The sequence below is a fragment of the Parus major genome, chromosome Z, assembly GCF_001522545.3.
Source record: "Parus major isolate Abel chromosome Z, Parus_major1.1, whole genome shotgun sequence".
Classification (NCBI taxonomy): Eukaryota; Metazoa; Chordata; class Aves; order Passeriformes; family Paridae; genus Parus; species Parus major.
Genome location: NC_031799.1, coordinates 52,218,173 through 52,235,179, shown reverse-complemented (window position 1 = coordinate 52,235,179; position 17,007 = coordinate 52,218,173). Strand labels below are relative to the sequence as shown.

Here is a 17,007-nt window from a genome sequence, read left to right as displayed (position 1 = left end):
GTGTGGCCTTCAGATGGGGACTTGTAACCCATGGCTGGCAAAATCCAAGGTGTAGGAGTAAAATTGGAAAAAGTTTCTAAGAGCATTGTTCAAATTGATGGGCCGGACGGCAAATTGGCCAGCGTTTGTCTGTTTGTCACTGACTACAAGTGTCCCCTGTGGGGAAGAGATACCATGTCCCAGTGGGGAGTCAAACTAATTATCCCTGAGACTCCCCTGGATTTTTAGAAGTGTCCACTGTAGAGCACCCTACCCAAAAGCTAACATGGCTGGATGATAATCCAGTCTGGGTAAATCAGTAGCCACTCAGTAAAGAAAATTTCAAGGCACTTGAAGAGCTCATGGAGGAGCAATTAGCCAAAGGCCACATCGAAGAAACAACTAGCTCTTGGAATTCCCTGATCTTTGTAATAAAGAAGCTAGGGAAGGATAAGTGGTGCCTCCTTCAGGATCTGAGGGAGATAAACAAAGAAATTGAGGACATGGGGTCACTCCAACCTGGGATTCCCATCCCCAACAATGCCCCCACAAAATTGGCACTTGGTGGTCCTAGACATCAAAGATTGTTTCTTCCAAATCCCCCTTGTAAGAGATGGTCCAAAGATTCTTTCATCTATCTCACAACCTTTGCAAGAACACTAAAGACCCTGAATATCACAAGGGATTTGGTACAGGCGTTCTGGCCTAGTTGAGGTGGATGTTTGCCAAGTGATTGTGTGCAGGTGGTTTCTGTGCTGTCACAGTACACTGCCCTCTTTCCTGCTGGTGAGCAGAGACTTGTAAGAAGTGGTTTGCTCTGTACGCTACACCTTCCCCCCGAGCAATGGCTTTCATCTCAATGGTCATCAATCTCCTCTCTTTTTGGCCCTGTGCCCCTCACTTTGTAAAAGACTATAAAAATACACCCCAAACTTACCTTCCCTTGAGATCTCCCAAATGGACAGAACACTATGCATGGATGAACAGCTGAGCAGTCCGGCGTTGGTAACTATAATCCCCTTAACCCTCTCTTTTTCCTATACTTTTCTTTCTCTTCTTTTCGCTCTATCGCATATTAGTGCTGATGAGCACTCAATAAAGTTTTGCTGTTTGAGTCCCTAGTGTGCTGATAATCTTTTATACTCTAAGATCAAATAAAAGAACCACACCATGAATCCCTCTTTGTGGATCGTGACACCCCTACAGCTGGCAGATGTGCCTTGGTTATCTTTCTTGGTCTCTACAGTCAACTGGGAGGCTCCAGTGAAACAGTACCACTGGAAAGTTCTGCCTCAGGAAATGAAGTGCAGTCCTTCTATCTGCCAGTGGTATGTGGCTTCATTGCTGTCCCCAGTGCGTGCCAAAAAAAAGGGAAGCCATCATCTTACACTACATGGACGATGTGACTGTGTGAACCCCCAATGACACTATACTCCAACACACACCTGACCTAGTGGTTAAAGTTTTAACCTCTGCTGGATTCCAGCTGCAAGAGGACAAAGTTCAAAGGATGCTGCCTTGGAAGTACCTGGGCTTGGAGATCATTGTGCAGACAGTTGTCCCGCAGAAACTGGAAATTGTTAGTGATCCCAAAACCCTAGCAGATCTCCATTCCCTGTGCAGGAACTGCGTCAGACCCTGGGTAGGTCTGACTAATAAGGACTTGGATTCCCTGCTCAATTTACTGAAGGGGGAGAGAGAGCTACTTTCTCTCGGGGAACTGACCCCAGAGGCATAAACTGCAGTTGAAAAAGCACAGAGGGCTCTGAGAGACAGGCTCATCACCCTAAGCCTGAGCTGCCTTTGTTGTCCTGAGGAAACTACCACACTTACATGAGTTGATATTCCAACGGATCAAAGGGCAGAGAGATTCACTCTTAATCATAGAATGCCATAATAATCATAGAATGGGTCTTCCTCTCCCGCCAATGACCCAAAGCCATCACCAAGCCACAAGAGCTGATGGCTCAGCTGATCCAAAAGACCAGGGTGAGGCTGTGGGAACTGGCTGGCTGTGACTTTGTGTGTTTTCACCTCCTGGTAAAACTTTCTGAGGAGGGAAAGCACTCTCCTGAGAAATTGACCAAGGAGATGTTTAAGCACGTGCTGCAGAGCAATGTTAACCTCCAGTTAGCTCTGGACAGCTACAGTGGACAAGTATCAGTCCCTGCACCATCACACAAATTGTTTCATGAGGAATTCCACCTCATTCCTCATAAGAAACGGAATCGTAGGCCGCTCAAAGCTCTTACAGTGTTCACTGATGCATCTGGGTGTGCCACAAGTTGGTGATGACTTGGAGAGATCCCCAGACTCAGCATTAGGAAGCTGATGTTGAATTTGTGGAGGGGTCACTCCAGCTAGCTGAACTGGCTGCAGCCGTGAGAGCCTTTCAGAAGTTTTCAGAGCCAATCAGTTTGATTACCATCTCAGCCTACGTAGCGAGGGTAGTGTCCAGGGCAGAGCAGGAAGTTCTCAAAGACATTGAGCATCTCTTTAGGTTGCTCTCAAAACTAATTTATTTAGTTTCAACTTGAGAGCATCCATTATATATGATTCATGTGAGGTCACATACTGATTTGCCAGGTGAAATCGCAGAAGCCAACTGTAAAGCAGACTCCCTAGCCACCCCAGCCGAAAAGGTATGTCTTCCAGTTTCTTCCAGCAGGCTAAGCTGAGCCACCAGCAATATCATCAGAATGTGCCAAGTCTGATCCGTCAGTTCCAGCTAACACAGGGTCAGGCCCTAGCCATTGTGGCCACCTGTCCCAGTTGCCAGCTCCAGGCCATGCCATTGCTGGGTGTTGGGGTTAACCCCCAAGGCCTTAGGAGCTGTGAAGTGTGGCAGACAGACAAACACCACACACATTCCCAGTTTTGGTCTCCTCAAGTATGTCCACGTGAGCATTGACACATACTCAGGTGCAGTTTATGCCTCTGCCCATGCCGGAGAAAAGGCTGTGCATGCCAAACAACACCTGGTGTAGACCTTTTCAGTGCCAGGGATCCCCCAGGAGATTAAAACTGATAATGGCCCAGCATATAAATCCAAGGAGTTCCTAGAATTTGTCCAGCAATGGGGGGAGGAACATAAGACTGTCATCCCCCACTCCCCCACAGGTCAAGCTGTGATTGAGCGTACCCACCAGACTCTCAAACAAGTCTTAGCCAGGCAGGGCAGTGGAACAGTGTGGATGTCACCACAACAAAAGCTCTGTAAAGCTATGTTTACTCTCAGTTTTTGGAAGCGTTCATTTGAAAACACGAGTCCCCAGGTGGCTTGGCATTTTAACAGCAGTGATCAATTTAAGTTGTCACAGCATCCACCGGTCTTAATCAGGGACCCAGTAACCTGGCAGATCAAGGGCCCCTATGAACTTGTTACCTTGGGGAGTGGCTGCACATCTGTGACCATCCCTGCAGGCCCTCGTTGGATACCCCAAAAGTGGGTAAAGCCTTTTGTTCCCAAATACCCAGCCCCAGCAGAAGGAGATGGAAGACAAGTGGCAGTCGCTTCCAAAAGAAGACACCTCTGGAAATGAATAAGAAAAGAAAGAATAAAAAAAACCAAGAATAAACCTTCCTGACATGTAGTTACTCTCTGGCCTACACCCACTGACTGTGAATATGCCTTAAAAATGTTTGTTTTTTTTCTTTTAGAGAAAATCTACCTCCCAGTCAACCTCATGATGAGCCCTATCCCAGCTGTCATCCTGCTTGCTCTGAGCAGTATGGCAGCTGCCTGGATCGTCCCTCAGACACGCCAGAAAATCTGTGTGACCCTGGCACAGACACTCCAGCAAGAAAATATCTGCCTGTCCACTGCAGCAGCAAAGGACCCTGTGTCCACTTGCATGGTAGGGGTTCCATTTCAGGCTGGAGAATTTCCAGCCAGCTTTGACATTCCTATGCCTAACACAGGTCCCAGATCACACAGCATCCGACCACATGAAAATCGTAGGCGGTGGGCTGTGATGATTAGGAATCCTGTGGAGGAGTGGCTACCAAAACTGTCCAAAACAGGTAAGGAACCCCAAGAATTAGAGCTATTGAGTTCCTCCCCGGCACCTTATTGTGCTCATTTTACTTACGACTCATTGTCTGACAGTAGAGCCTTTACAACATATTACATATTTACAACGTATTACAATTTTGGGAAGAATTCACTGCCAAGACATGGTGTGATATTCTAAGTCATGTTACAGCAGACGAACCTCTCCTCTCACATCCAAAAGAACTCCCTAAGTGTATGTTCCTAATTTGTAGAGATTGGGCATGTGCAGGAATCCCATCCTAGCTTCAAGGAGGGCCATCTACAATAGGACGATTGTCCCTGTTAGCACCCAACCAAACCCTAATTGGCAAATGGGTTTGTAAAAACAATTCAACCAACAAAGTTCATAAAAGAAGCGCTGATGATTTGGACCCAAACTGTGATTCTGAAACTTTTCATTGGGCAAAATCAAAAATAATTGCTGCATCCATGTTTCTTCCATGGGTTGCAGCTGCCAAAGCTGTAGGTGAGCTAGGACATCTAGAGTTCTGGGTGGTCAAACAGGCAAACAACATCCACCACCCTCAGCTCCCTCCTAAAAGATGAGATCACCAGGCAGGCCACGCTCCATAACCAAGTGGCCATAGACTTCCTCCTGCTGCTACATGGACATGAATGCCAGGAATTTGAAGGACTTTGTTGTCTAAACCTAACCTTGAAAGCTCCCAACATCCATGTAGCCCTCCAAGAGATGAAGAGTTTGATTGGACAAGTGAAGCAAGAATCTGAAGACTGATTAAGTGAGCTGTTCAAAGGCTGGGGACTCATGGGGTGGTGGACTTCAATAATTAAAACAATCCTGTTGTTTTTTGTTATTTTTTTTCTAATAGTGCTGGTGTTCAGGATTATACATTGCTTGATTTTAAAAGCCCTCAGCAGTTTAATCCCTACTACCTCAGAAGTCAACCACATAGAACTAATGGACTGAGAGTGATCTGACTGGCCTGCCAATCACAAGTGGTGGACAAACTCATGTTCTGTATCAGAATAAACCCAATGCCCTTCTTTTAATTTTATATAATTAAAAAGGGTGAGGTGTTGTATCGCACTATGTTACAATAAGTGATTTCTCCCTGTTGCTCCCCCTCTGGATCTGTGGTGTGTTGGTTCCTTCCCACTCACCCTTCCCCTTCGATTTCTCCCCATTGGCTGTAACCTGCCTTCCCCTGCCCCCTTTCCCTCTATTCAAAAATCCATGCCAGCCCTGCTTTTTTCTCTTTATTCCTTGGAACCATTCTGTATTAAACTGGGATACTGTCCCAGGAGAAAAAAAGCCTTCTTGTCTTTCATCTTTGTCCTTGCTGAACCCCCTCCCACCCCTGGTGGACTGCAGCTAGTCAGGCGATTTCCAGGCCTAGAAGCAGAGGGATTTTAGCAACACACAACCAAGCACTGCTGGGGACAGTATGAGTGTACAAGAAGTTGCAAGAGAAAATATGGGGAAGTGTCAGAGGGCAGTTTTAGATAACACACTTTAAAGTCAGCCTAACACTGGAATGAAGAGAAGGGGCTGCATAGCCATAAATTGGGAGCATAAATCATCCCTGTATTCTTTTGTCAGACATGACACCATGGACAAAAAGTCCTGCTTGATTTCACCTTTCAACAGGAAACAAAAATAAAAGAATTCAATGATCACATTTTCACAGAACCCATGTACAATTCAGGAGAGTGAAAAATGACACAAGGAAGTACAATATTCTCACATATGAAAACCATACTTGGAAGTGTGCCGTACCATTACAGGCAGCACACTGTATACACAGAAAGTATGTTAAGTAAAGCATAGTGTGTGGTACCAATTTATCACTTGCCTTTTGTTATAACATTTTATGCTCCACAGAAGTGTATGATTCTTTTCCATCGCTGAAATGGAACTCATGTCAGTACAGCAGTGAAATGAAATACTTTAAAAAGGCTGCTTGAAGGTTCTGGGAAGAGAGAAGAAATCGTCTTGGGGTAAATGTGGACAAAGCTTCTAAGCATGCAACTTTACAATTACATTAAGTCTCCATGGGACATGTCCTCAGCTACAATAAATGTTATCATTTCACTGAAATCAGTGGCAATCGATATCAGCTGAGGATTTATCCCACTGACTTCAAAGGACATACTTACAGTGCTCACATTTAAAGGAAATGTATAAACCTTTCCAGTGCTGGAGACTTCAATGTAAGCACACCAAATCTTGAAATCCTTATTCAGGAAACTCTCATTGGAATCAATCAGGATAAGTGACAGAGCACTAAAAAGTATTTTCAGACCAAGATACTACATATGAGTTCTTACATGCCAAAACTCCTTAGCAGAATAAGGTGCTTAGTCTGATGTAAATTTGTACTATGGGAAAAAAAAAAAACCAAAACATTATTTATTTGGCTTACAAAAGAAGGGGATTTTTTATTATTATTTATTGTAACTTTCCCAATGTAGCTGAAGCAGAGAAGAGATTCTGAAAGCAGGAGGAAAGTAAGCATGTGTAGACAGTATGGATTTTCATGGACTCAATACCAAAAGGGAGAAATATGAGAGGGAAAATAATTGATTTGTGAAACAGTAACTGTTTTGAAAATTGTATGCATTTTTCAACCTTATGAAACAGAAATTATGTCTAATATTTTATTGTATTCCATAAACTGTTTGTCGTGGTTTAAAACCAATAACTAAGAAAATTACTTATTTCTTGCTGTGAGATATGGATTAGAACAAGAGCAAAACAGGCATAAAACTTAAAAGGAATAAACAAAGTTTTTTTATAGTTTTCCATTGCCCTGATATCAGCTGCCCAGAGCTGCTGTTATCAAAGCCCACCCCTCCCATTTTTACATCACCCTGAGGTGTGTATTATGGGCCATGAGTCTAGGGATAGCATTTTTAAGGATGAGTATTCAAAGGCAAAAAAAGTCTTCTTCATCTGTTTCTGTGAGCTTCACTAGACAACAGTTTTCTCATTGCCTCTCAAGGCTTCAAATCTCCCAGCACTTCACTATACCATAATTACTCAAGTTTACACTTTGAACACTTGATTCCTCCCTAGATACTTATCATGAATTAAAGGAGTTCTTTTCAGGACTTCATTGTCCATCTCCATAGTTTTAACAGAAAGATATTTCAGCTAAATCAAAGCATCTTCTTAATTCTCTACCTTTTCTGAAGCTTCTTTTCTTTCCTGTCACTGGTAGTTTATAAAGTCTCCTTTCATGTTGATCACTCTCTCTTTTTTTCTCTCTTTCCTCTTTGGATAAAAAGATTAATCCGTAAGTCTCATCTGGGTAATGAAAGAGTTAAAATCTTGCCCAGGCTGTTGTAGGTAGTTCTGTGGCCTCGGCCGATGCAGGAACTGGAGACGTCTGCGACAGAGAGTTCCTCATGGCTGCTCTGGAGAGTGTAGTTGCCGCCCCAGCCCGCTGCAGGCCCAGAGTCTCTCTCTCCTTCTTCACTCAGCAGTTTCTAGTGAATTTAGTTACAGCAAAAACCCTGCAGCCGAGCCAGAGATCGGCTCAGCCCGGCCAGAGCCCGGGGAAAACCCCCCGCAGGGCCCGCATCTCCCAGCCAGGAGATGCGGCAGGCCCAGCCCTGTCCCCGCCCGGCCGCATGGCCTGGGCTGGGAACGGGAGGCCGGAGCTCCGCCACTCTTCACAGCCAAGAAACAAAGAGGACCAAGAAAGCTCTGGTTTTACACTTTAAGGTAGGGTTCACAAGTTGATCTCACTTTTCAATGGCCTAAACTGCTGTCAGTTCTCAGCAATGACTGATAATTGGTCAGGAGAAAAGACTCCAGGCAGTTCCCAGAAACTTCAACTTTTCTTAAAGTAACTCCATGACACTGTTCTTCCACTTTCCAACCAGATCTTATACATATAACCTTATAGATTTTATCTTTATTTTTAAGAGAACATTAGGAAAACATAAGAAAATGTTAAAGGTGTTTAGTGTAGGCCTACCCCTCTTGAACAGTCATACATTCTGATAAAGGGAATGGGAGTTTTAAGTAAAAGAGCATACTGTATATCCCTGCTACTTTCTTCCTGCCTTGGTTTCATTCAGAGCTCTGCTTTATATATTTATATGAATTGTACAAAGTTACTGGAAAATTCCAATAATGGGGATATAGAAAAACAGAGTAACTGGCACTTGCCAGATAGAAGGAAGGGAGGAAAAGGTCCAACTTATAGTGTGTTGCTAGTGCTAAAACTGCCTCTCTTTCCTAAATTTAAGACGCTTTACAAAATGGTCACTAAAGCATATTTTATCCAGCTGCCTAGTGGGGTTTAAGTAGCAGCCTAAAGCTTGTTGCTTGTTTCTTTGGTTTCATTTCAGCTTGCTATTGCTGCACTGCAATGTATTTTTTGACTAATTTCTTCACTCCCTGCAATGTCTCTGGCTTAGTTTAGTTTTCACTGCTGCTTAATATGGCTTCCTTGTTGCCTCTGGCTCTGTCCATCACATTGCTTCTCTATTTTGTCTTCCTTATTCTCCTGAACTCCTTTTTTGTTACTTTCTCACATATGACCTTTCTTCTTGTTTATCAAACACATTGTGCATGCTAAAGTATCCCACAGTGTCCAACAGCACTCTCAGTCAAAATCTCTGAGGGCATACCCTCAGCATTGAGCCAGAAGACCAGTAGGGCCTCCCAGGAAATGCTCCTGCATCGAGAAAATCCATAACTGGCATTAAGCTACTGAATCAATACATAAGCTTGGGCCTTTCTTGACCATGGAATACAGGATAAGTTTAGTGTAAATGTCCTGACTAGACAATTCTGGTACAGTACCACTCCTGGAAGAATCTGCAGGCAGTCAGCCAACCAGGAGTTAGCACAGTCTGATATTAGCCTAAATTATACTGGCCATCAGGAAAGGACTATGTGATTTGCAATGGGTAAACACACACAAACCTGCTGCTGTTTCAGCACTACCAGTTTCTAAAAGCCTTTACTTCTGCCTCCCTACATGCAGCCATTACAAATACGTTCTGTGGTGTGATACAGTGCTCTATCCCCAGAAGAATTCGGTTCTTCGTTCTTTCCACAAAACAGATTGCAATGGCTTTCTGTTCTCAAGCACAATTTTCACTACATCACTTCTTAGATCTCTTCAGGATCTCCTGACTGTTCTAGATTGTCCAGACAAAAGCATTTGAACACCACAGGACAGAGAAGCACATGTGTAGCTAGAGAGGAGGATGAGAAGTCAGAAAAAAACAGAAAAGGTCTAATACCCAGCTACAAAACAAGCTTTCCTAGTACCTACTGTAATACCAAATCTGTATTTATTGAGTTCTAAAGTGACACATCTCTTTGTGACAGAGAGCAACAATATTTTCAATTTCACATCTATTTATACTTTTCTACAATGCGCTCCACTCTCACCTGTGACTATATTGAGACAAATCAGTTTTCTATATTGCTTCAGAGTCCCACAGTTACTTTTCTCCCTTTTTTTTAATCTCTCATAAATATGGCATAAATATGGAGCACTCCTAATACCACTGGTAAAAAAAAAAAAAATAAATCAAAAATTAAAACAGAAATGCAAGTTTACACTGAGATTATTTTATTCCAGCTAGAGAACCAGCATGCTTAGTCATGTCATGTGCACCTGTAGTTCTCCCCTTTCCTGTCTTTCACAGGTATCAGGCTTTGGTAGTAAACACACACTCCAGATTGTCCCAGGATGGGATGGGATGGGATGGGATGGGATGGGATGGGATGGGATGGGATGGGATGGGATGGGATGGGATGGGATGGGATGGAAAGTGGGTGGTGACATAGCCTCTGGGTGCTGAAATCGGCTAGGCAGGCTTGTGTGTGTCAGCACCAGCTGTTCTTTGCAAAGAATGCATGTTAACATGCTAAGCAGAATACATCTTTTCTGCATTGGGCTGGTAAAGCTTTGCAACTTTGTCAACCTTTTTAGCATTGAACAAATTCTTTTAAACATATGACTTTTAGTAAGTTAATCCATTCATTGTGTGGAACTGTGAAAAGTGACATAAAAGCACAATGAAGCCTAATTAAACTTGTTCTATGAAAGCTAATTTGTCAAACCCAGAAGCATAGTTCATAGATAAATGCTAATATTTGAAAGTCAAATTAAAGTTGAAAAGGTTTGTAATAACAGTTAATTAACTCTTGTTTTGTTTTCCTCTCACAAACTTGAACCAGCTGAAATATTGCTCAGTTCATCTTTAACATTTTGGACCACAAAGATAAAATTCAAAGCTTTGAGATAAGCCTTTGATGTTGGTATTCTCTACAGATTATATATTATTTTAAGATCTCTTTGTTTAAAAATTCATTTTTATTATCCCTGCATGAAATGCATGGCAATTCCCCAAATAACTAACCATCAGGGCAATTAACATCTTCGATCGACACCATATTCCTGATAATTAATACAGACTTTGTACCTCCCCTGTGATAGCTGCAAGGGTTTGATTTTTCAGAGCAACGTTCATTTACAGAATCAGTTTCATCCTAATGAAAATGGATTGTGAAACTTTAATGAACAAGACTTTGCTGTCATAATAATAAAGACTTTGAAACAACACGAAGACCTACATAACAAGCATCTCACTACACTTGTGTTGCTATTCTGCAGTGTTTGTCTAAAGCATGTGACATCAGATAAACTTACAAAAGCATGTATTATTTTGCTCTGACAGCTTCTGGCATTATGGCTTAATAAACTCTCATCTGTGGAACAGGATGCTTTGGTCTGCCCTCCTCCCTTCGGTTTAACCCAGGTAAACCAAAGTCTGGAAAATCAATTTACACACAGTGACATTGTGTGTTTACTGTGACAGGCAAAGGATTGCCTCTCCTGTTTGCTTCCAGCACCTTAGGAAGTACATGCAAAAGCAAAAACACTGTCTCTGGCATGCATCTAAGCACCTGTACCAGCCTCTTGCAGGATAAATAACTCACCTATGAGCAGGTTTGGACTCTCCTGAGGAAGGGGTTTGCTGTTCCAATGCTAAACTTAGATAGCCTTGCCAAGGACTCCCTATCAGCAAAGGCTGAAGGGTTTCCAGCTAGCTGGTGACCCCACTGGAATGAGTGCATCAGGCTGTGGTTCATCTTGAAAACCAGCCAAACAAGCAAACACCTGCTGAAAAAATAAAATAACTGGGGGGAAGAGAGGAATAATATTTTCATCTGCTGATCCAAGATGTCAGGGTTTCTCTCCAGCTCACCTCACCCCCATGCAGGACTCCCTGGAAAGCTCAGAAAGGAGTTTTTTTCAACCTGTAATATATTGGCAAAAGGTATTTCAAAGTTGTGATGTGAGCTATAATACACTCATAGTTTTCCTTTGGCTAAATCCCCTCAAATATGGAAATGGCCAATAGTTACCACTTTTAAAAAATGGTGTATGGGAGAGAAGGGATAGAGTCATTAGTAAATAAATGAATGGGATGATTTAAAAAAAAGAATAATTTGCTCAATCAAGAATAATTTGAGCAGCATCTAAGTAGTCATGGAAAATCATAAACTATTACCCTATAAAGTGATCTGTTGACTATTAAATGCCTCCTTTTTCACACCACTGGACTGAATGAATAACTTGGCAGCAAAAAATTAGCCAGGTGGCAGAATGTGCTTGTGTCAGCTATTGGCCAAACAAAACAGCAAATAGCAAAGCTCATTTTGCAATGTCACATTAACTCCTTCAACACTGGGGGCACGTATTTCATATCTGCCATTTAGAAGTACCTGGGAGCAGGCCAGGAGAAAGCTGCTCACTCACTGCAGCACAGGCGGCCCTGCTCTTGCTCCACTCAAGTGCAGTTGCAGGTTGAGCTGATATTCCTAGCTGTTTCCAGATGTGGCATCTGAGATTATATGGAAAGGGCTCCTCTGTAACATCTGTGTCAGCTTAACATCCCAGTGTAGAAAAACTGTATTCTCTGATGCTTTCTACTGGAGGGGATTTTATGCACAACTTCCTTTACCTTTATTAGAGCCATTTCTTCACATTATCATAATACTTCCTGGTTTTTTTGTTTTCATGTTGCCATTATCTCATGCTTGTCTTCAGCTTCCAAGTGACCTTCAGGAAACTGATGTAAACAGCATGAAGTCAAATGTTAAACGACCAAAATTAACTGCATTATGTTCCTAGTAGCTTCATTGGAATTACCTCAGGGTAATCTGGAGTTTTACTTACACAGCATTACTAAAATATATGACAAAAGGATGCTTATCTCATTGATGTCAGCAGGATCCTTTTGAGATATTTCACAGAATTTATCAAGAGCAACCAATAACCTTTTTCATTCTAGAGGTTAATACAGGGGAACAAAATGTGTTATTTTAAAATTAGCAGTCTTTCCCTGCTACAGAAACTCACCTTCCCATTGCATAGCTAATAGTGGATCCCTAAAGTTAAGACTGGGCCTGGTTTTTGTTAGCAGAGAATTTATTTAACCTTAGTATGTAATATTTCCCCAAAGTACCATGGAATCCATTGAGAAAATAAAGGCAGTATTTCATAATTAAGTTGCTGGTTTAATATCTTTTTACATGAGACATGCTTTATTGATAAAACTGACCGTGTCATTCACCGTGAACCCATAGCAGAAAAGGGTGGGGATATTGGCAGCTGTTTTTTTTTACAAAGAGTATTTATAGATGTTATTTTTTTTTTGGTGCACAACATATATATCTCATATTTCAGATTCGCTTTATTTCCAAAAATTATAAACACATTGTACCTAGCAAAGGATGATGTCCTGGTCTTATCCAGGCGGTCTCTTTTCCAGAGGGTTGTTTCATATGCCCTAGGAGAAAGACATGTGAATATTTTCCATTAAAAACAGCAGTGGTGGGAGGAGGGAATCGCCAGTACTGTAAGTTAATGAGATGGGGGGCTTTAAATACACTTAATAAACAGTCACTTAGGCTGAGCATAATAAGTCATGGAAATTTATAAACTATTACCCACTATAGTACTTCATTGACTATTAAACATCTATTTTTCACACCACAAGCCTGAGTGAATAGCTTGGCAGGAAAAAAATTGGCCAGGTGGCAAAACGTGCTCGGTACAACCCATGTCAGACATTGGCCAAACAAAATAGTCCAATAGAAGCTGATTTTCAAATGCTTTTTAACCCTTGATAGTCTACAATGAAGTTCTCTAATAGCAAGCACCCTTATTTTCCTGGAAAGAGTCATCTGTATAAGAACTATACACTTCTAATTTTTTCCAGTGTATTGTGATTTTGCCTATCCTGCATGCCTATTCTTACTACTGCCCCTCTGTGATCTACAGATCTCCTGCTGATGGTCACAGCCTGGGGACAGAGGCACTCTCTGTCACCCAAAGTGTGAGGGTGCACCCAACATAAAGTTTTCTTTGCAGGCCTTTAACACTGGGGTTTGGACTGTGTTCTAATTTGGGTTCTCTCCTGCTTAATAACAAATTCCAAAGAGGACTGGGGGAATTTCCAGTCTAGTTAAACACGTGGCAATCCTTAATCACTCTCCCATGAGCAAATGGACTGTTGCTGGTGTAGAAGCAAGGGTTTACCTGTGTATTAAAACTGCGATGTGCCTGGAATCTCATGGGATATGTTTGAACGTCTGAAGAAATTTCTGAGCTTGGTTGCATTACTGTATATTAGCTCTGCTGATCTCCATGGAGAGACCAAAACCCCACAATTTTAGAAATTCATCAAACTTCAGTCACTCCCAGGCAGTTTAAGCATTCTGCAGTACCTCATGCCTGGCTGAAGAGCCCCTCTATAAAGTAGGGAAGAAGGGCTAAAGCTGGTGGCATACAGCATGCTGAAAATTATTCAGTCCAGATGAAAAATGAGGGGTTTGCACTGTGTCTGGACTTTCATCATCCTTTGTGACTTCAATTAGGCACAAGAGCAGAAAGGCAGCAACCTTATTTCCCATTGTCAGAGCAGAAGATACTATATTTTGATTCAGCTTCTAACGCATTTCGTGTGCCTCGAGTTTCTTCCTTTCTCCTATCTAACAATGTACTTTTGCCTTCAGTTTGTTCATCTCTGATGAATTTTGGAAGTGTTTTACCAGATTACACAGAGAGACAGAATTATCTTTATTTCTTGTTGATACCACCCATCAATACAAATCAAACCATGCAGCACACAGTGGGTTACACCTCCTGCCACAAGCTGGATTGAGAGTGTTCCTGTTTTAGCTACTACAGGCTAAAAATCAGTGTGTCAGAAGAATTGTTCAGCCACCAGTGTCCAGTGCCTAATAGATAATCCATTCACCTTTTGAGTTCCTACTGAATATTGCCTTCTAGAAATGTCCCCCTATCAAATATTGCTGGAAAGGTGGTAGAGACACACCACTGAAAGCATATCTGAAGAACCTGTGCTAAGCAGTAATTATATTCTTGGGATAAAGAGCTATATGGGAGGGAAAAGAGAGCTTACAGTTGTCTTAATGTCTGTTTGCTTCAGTCTAGCTAAAAAAAAGGGGGGGGCCAATGTGGCAACACTGAATTGAGCCCAGCACACAGAACTAAATGAAACTGCTGAAGGAATGTGTGTAGGTTAAAAAAAAAATCCAATTACTGGCACTGGAATTAGGCCAGAACACCTTCACTAACACCTCTATTCATGAAATAGGGAAAAAAAAGTTATCCTTAATGACCACAAATGATCACAGACTCTGTTTTACATCTCTTACAAAAGCCAGCATATTCGGCAGCATTACATTCCCCAGAGCTAGATGGATAAAGGGGGAAATATGCCATTGATTTTTTTCCCCAAGAGAAACCCATGATACTGTTTTGTACTAATTTGAACAGTACAGATATTTTCAAAAAAGGAATCAGTCTTGTTTTACCTGGAAGGTAACAGTATTGAAAAACTACATTGTCTCACTGCTTTCATTTGGAGAGGCAATCAGGATCTGCTTCTTCTCAAGTTGTTTTTGTAAAAAGCCTCTTAACTCTTAGACCGTGACAGAACTGTAACTTCTGCAGCAGAAGGGAAACACCCTTTCTGAAGGTTCCTTGTAACCTCATTCCAACAGGACAGTGTCTGCACTGTCCCAAGCCCACTGAAGTAGGTGCATGGGTGTGGAGGCAGGTCAACCGGCCAAGGTTTTCCCTTGGAGGAATGTGCCCTGAGGAAGCTGTGATAAGCTTATCTCAACCCTTTCCTGCAGAGATACCCCTTAGATGGGAACATCCTCCTTTTCATGGTGAACTATCCCACAATGCTTTGGTGAGTGTTCTGATCCTTTGTAACCCGTATTTTCCCCCTTGGTACCACCCTGTCTTTCCCCCATAAAAACCCCAGCTTCTGCCCAGTTCAGGAGGGAGCTGCCATCCCTGGCTATCCTTCACAGAGCTGCTGCACAATAAAGTCTGTCTCTGTGGAATTGCCACACGATGCTACTGTCTCTCTATCTCTGAGTCAGCTTGGGATAACCTATGAAGCAGAGCTGAAATCACTGAGCTGAAATCACTTGGAGTTGCAGACTGCCCTTTGCTGAGGTTACCTGGTGGCCAGGGATTGCCAGAGACCCCCCCCAAAGCTGTCTCTTGCAGGTCCACTCTCACTAGAAAAGCCTTGGCATCCCAGGTAAGACCAACGGACCTGGCCTGGTCACCACAGATGGGGTTCTGTGGGTCTAAGTGTGTTTTACATCCAGATGTAGATACACATAGAAAAGACCTCATGTTTTTAATTCCTACTAATGAAAAACTATTCATTTAGTTCTTCCTTTCTCCATTTATCTATTATTCAGTTCCTTACTGCCAGAAATCTGGATACACAGGAACAAGAAGGACTAACTTCCTTTACTTACCCATCCTCTGCTCCACAAGAGGAATGAATTAAGAGATCACCTTTTCCCCTCACACATTTTCCAGTTTCTCTGGGATTCAGTGTCTTGCTGGACAATTCTTGGCAAGGTGTATTTTTTTCCCAATAATTTGCTCATTCCACTGCCTATTAAGACCTCGCCTTTGCTTTACATGAAAGTTACTGAATTGAAACTAAGAGAACAGCTCGTATGTTTCTACATAAATTCCTTGGATTACTTGTTCAAAGAGGCTGATATAGTTCTGCTGTGAAACTTACAATTGGCTTAACCCAACTTGGACCCCTGTAGTGTTGTTCCAACATTTGCTACTGGGAAAGTTTTCTCTTTCTGAAATTTTATTTTCCACTGCCAAAGCACACAATGATCCAGTGTTCAGCTACATAAACTTAATGAATGAAATGAGAATGCTCCTGAAATCGGAACTATTTATTTTATTTCATATTCCTTTTCAAATTGGCTACTGCTCTGAAACACTTCTGCCACTTTAATGGGCAATAAAAATAGACAAAATCCTGCTGTCCTTAGACTCTGTGTTGGTTAAATAAAGCAAAGCAGTGTTCCAGGCTACATGTTGAAAGGACACACAAGCTTTACTTCCAAGACAGATAAGTAATTTTGCTTATGTGCTTGCAGGGGAAGACTGTTATATTACCATCATTGTAAGGTTTGGTATTAGGGTTGTTCAGCCTGTTCTCATTTCTAAGCTCACCATTCTTGGGAACAAAATCCTACATTTGACACCCTAGGCTGGCAGGAGAAGTAAGCATGAGGGTTTCTTGCTTAATTGCCGAGAGGTGTCATCTTGCTGCTGCTCTACCAGGGCTCCTGTGATGGATCTGAGCAAAATACTAGTACCTTTGTGGAGTAGAGCTCCATTGAACCCCTTCTAGGAAATGGTGCTCTAAAATGGAGAGTTTGCTTTGTATTTGGCTTTTTTATTTCATCTTTCATCAAAGGAAATAATTATTAGAACTGACTAGATATTATCAAATTGAACATTTCTGACCAGGTATTCCTGGTTCTGTCAACATGATCTCTTCCTTACCCCTTATTTACTGCTATCTTGGAACCCACTGCATTCTGGATTTCATTCAACCAAAATTCAGAAGATTTATGCTTGTCTGTGAAGCTTGTGGTGTTCCTTCCT

General features: G+C 42.1%; 1 long non-coding RNA gene across 2 annotated transcripts in view; it reads right to left on the bottom strand.

The window, feature by feature from the left end:
* Positions 1–9,482: 9,482 nt before the first annotated feature.
* LOC107215956 overlaps positions 9,483–17,007 on the bottom strand; it is a 9,817-nt gene continuing 2,292 nt past the window's right edge. The window contains exons 2-4 of one of the 2 annotated variants that reach the window (XR_001525317.2): positions 12,755–12,820; positions 10,965–12,100; positions 9,483–9,526 (exon numbers count right to left, since the gene is read on the bottom strand). This is a non-coding gene — a long non-coding RNA (uncharacterized LOC107215956). Of the gene's footprint in view, positions 9,527–10,964; positions 12,101–12,535; positions 12,821–17,007 lie in introns of those variants that run through there. The other variant, XR_004495554.1, reaches the window with a different exon arrangement.